Below are 3,092 nucleotides of genomic sequence, written 5' to 3'. Positions count from 1 at the left end.
GATAGAAAAAGAGAGACAGCGAAAGGGCTGGGAAGAGAGAGCTTAGAGATAAAAGCTCACCAACTCTGCAGTGACCCTGCCTTGCACGTGAGAGCGGCGCTCATTTTTTTTCTCCTTTTTTTTTTTTTGAAGTCCTATCAGTTTTTTAATCGATTAAAGCCATAGTGAAAGTCTGACGTTGTGTGCAGACGTGTTGCACAGCACCTCTCGTATGTCCTCTGATCTTGCCAGGTAGCAGTTGTGAATTCCGAGCACACACTGGGCACACAAACATGCCTCGAACAATTAAGTCTCCCACTATGTGTGAAGTGCGTGGTGTCATTTGATTTCTGCATGCAGCAATACAGCCAAAATTCATCATTGAATGAGTATTGTGTATGGTAAAGCCTTCATGAGTGACAGCAAAGTGTTGCAACAGTGCAGGAACATTGAAGCAGGATGTGTAGACAACAGTGAGCGGCATACAGAATTGGCTGAAAGGTGGCTGTCTTCAATGTGGGGGCCATAAAGAACGCGGCACAACGCCACAATAAATGCCTCAGTGCAGTGCGACTATGAACAGGGGCAACTGGAAAGTGTTTCTACATGTTCCAACATAAGCGTCTTTAATTTCGCTGTGGTTTTCACCTTGAACGAATTAGAACTTGAAAACAAACATAGCCTCGTATGTTTAAACAATTGCAGCAAGGCTGGTGATAGGTCAGCAACACGCTTAGCCACGCCGTCATTGTCGTCCATTATGTGCGCACAATATAGGTAGTTTGGGGAGGCACAACTATTTGACTGACTATACTGGGAAGCTAACTGGCAACCCTGGGCCAGTGTGGCTTTGGAAGATGGGCCCCACCAACGACGAACCACCCTTTTACAGCACAGCTGTTAAAGTCGAGGTTGGCCATGTGCCGTAGATAGAAAATGATCATCACCATGAACCAGCACGTGCCATCTTCGTCGTCGCCGTCGCCTTCTCCTCTTCTGCTTTTTTACCAGAAGACGCGTGCCGATTTGTCCGGCAAACGATGCAATACTTCATGAGCGAGAGAACCATAGCACAGAGAGAGAGAAGGAAATAAACAGAAAAAAATAGAAGGAAAGAGAACAAAAAATTCCTTGGCGAAAAAAGAAATTTTGTCGAGGCGCGATTCGAACCAGTGAACTAACTATTTGAAGGCGAGCACCATAACCACTACTCGGCTATCCAGGCCCGCTTGCAGAGGAGAGCATAGCCTTGAATAGTATATGCAGCTCAGCAAGGTTATTAGAAAGGGAAGTGAGGGTGAGAAGGAGAGAGGCATGAGGGTTACCAGAAGAAAAATGAAGATGGGAGAACGAGTACAGAGGGAGAGAAAAAATACGAAACAGACAATAGACAGAAAGGGAAGAGACAGAGAAAAAAGTTAGAAGGCGAGAAGCAACTACACATAGAGAGAGAGAACATAGAAACTGAGAAATAGACAGAAAGAAAAGCAACAGAGAAAAAAAAAGATAGAAGGTGACAAAACCAACTGCACAGAGAGAGGGAGAAAACAAAAGACATAGAAAAAAAAGAAAAGAGAAAAAAAAATAGAGATAAGCAAGGGAATAGAGAGAGAGAAAGACACAGAAATGCACCGAAAGAAACAGACGGAGAAAGAGTTTCAAAGCAACAGAGAAACAGGTATTAGGCGAGAGACGACAACAGAGAGAGAGGGGGGGGGGGGAGTGAAAGAAGTAACAGATAGAAGAAATAGGTGAACACATAGAAGGTTGAGAGACCGAACACTGAGACATATAGAGAAACCAAACAGCAAGACAGCTAAAGAGAAAAAAAAAAATAGGAAAGAAAAGGGAGAAAAAGGCAAAGAAAGAAATAGCGGTTGAAATATTACCCATTCCCTTTCTGGGATGTGTGCAGCGTGTCCTCTATGACATCCGATATTCTATTTGAGAAATTTACATTGATTGTTTTCAGGATGGCACTGTGGAATACCGTTAGCACACCATGGTGCAGGGGTGGAATCCTGCCGCACTAATCCTGTTCAGCAATTGTATATTTCTTGCATATTTTAGAGTACTATTTTATTAATTCAGCTTGGTTTTAGTATCCTAACTACAAAATAAGTGTATAGTGTGTGATTTATACAGTTTATTCGCGCAAACTTAAATGGAGCTGATGTCTGTAATGCAGGTTAGCTGGTTTGATTGAGGCAGGGCCTCAGATCAGGAAAGGAGGAGGCAGTTTTCACACAGAAAAGTAGGACATTTAGAACAAAAGGATGAAGAAAAAAGAAGGAAAACAACCACAGTGAAATCACACATGTTACCAAACTACTAAGACAAGCAAGGCTTGGTAATAAATGAAGTCCCATTGAACGCTCGAAACACAAAGAGAAGAAATATGTGCTCATACATTGCCTTCACGATGATTATTTTTTTGTACATCTAATGCTGACGATATCGACACTTGTGAGCCAATACAAGCTTCACTGTAAAAAGGCATACTGTATTTCAAGCTTCGTGAATGAAGCAGTGCGAACAATTAAGAATAGTTTGTGTAAAGCACAGCACGTACTGCGCGACTGAATATTGCTGTGCTTGGCATCACAGGTGATTCAAGAGGCCGACATTTTCTTCTGTCATATCTCCTTGCACTTCTCTCCCAGAGGAGGACGTGGCACTGTGATTTATGGAAAGGCCTAGAGTTACTCCAAAAAGGCTCAACTTCACCGTCTGATATTGCCATCACGTGATTTTTTGGAGATAAAATAAGGCTGCACAAAGAGCGGATTGCATGCATTGGTCATGCGCTGATACGTACCTCCTCAAAAACACAACACATCCTCAGGACGTCCTGAATGACCAAAATATCCTTGTCCTGTAGGGTGTGCTGAGGACAACGCAGGAATGCCTGATATACTTGAGTCCACAAAGCAGTTTGATTGTGGAGGCCTCCGTGAGGGCACTATAAATACTTCTTGAACAGTGCAAGAGTGGAACACTAGATTTGATGAATAAAACACGACCAGTTGCCTGTGTCATGAATGTAATACAGTATGTATATAAGTGTGTTGTGTGGTGTGTGGTGTGTGTGTGTGTGTGTGTGTGTGTGTGTT

The sequence above is a fragment of the Rhipicephalus sanguineus genome, chromosome 9, assembly GCF_013339695.2.
Source record: "Rhipicephalus sanguineus isolate Rsan-2018 chromosome 9, BIME_Rsan_1.4, whole genome shotgun sequence".
Classification (NCBI taxonomy): domain Eukaryota; kingdom Metazoa; phylum Arthropoda; class Arachnida; order Ixodida; family Ixodidae; genus Rhipicephalus; species Rhipicephalus sanguineus.
This window is presented reverse-complemented; position numbering follows the sequence as displayed.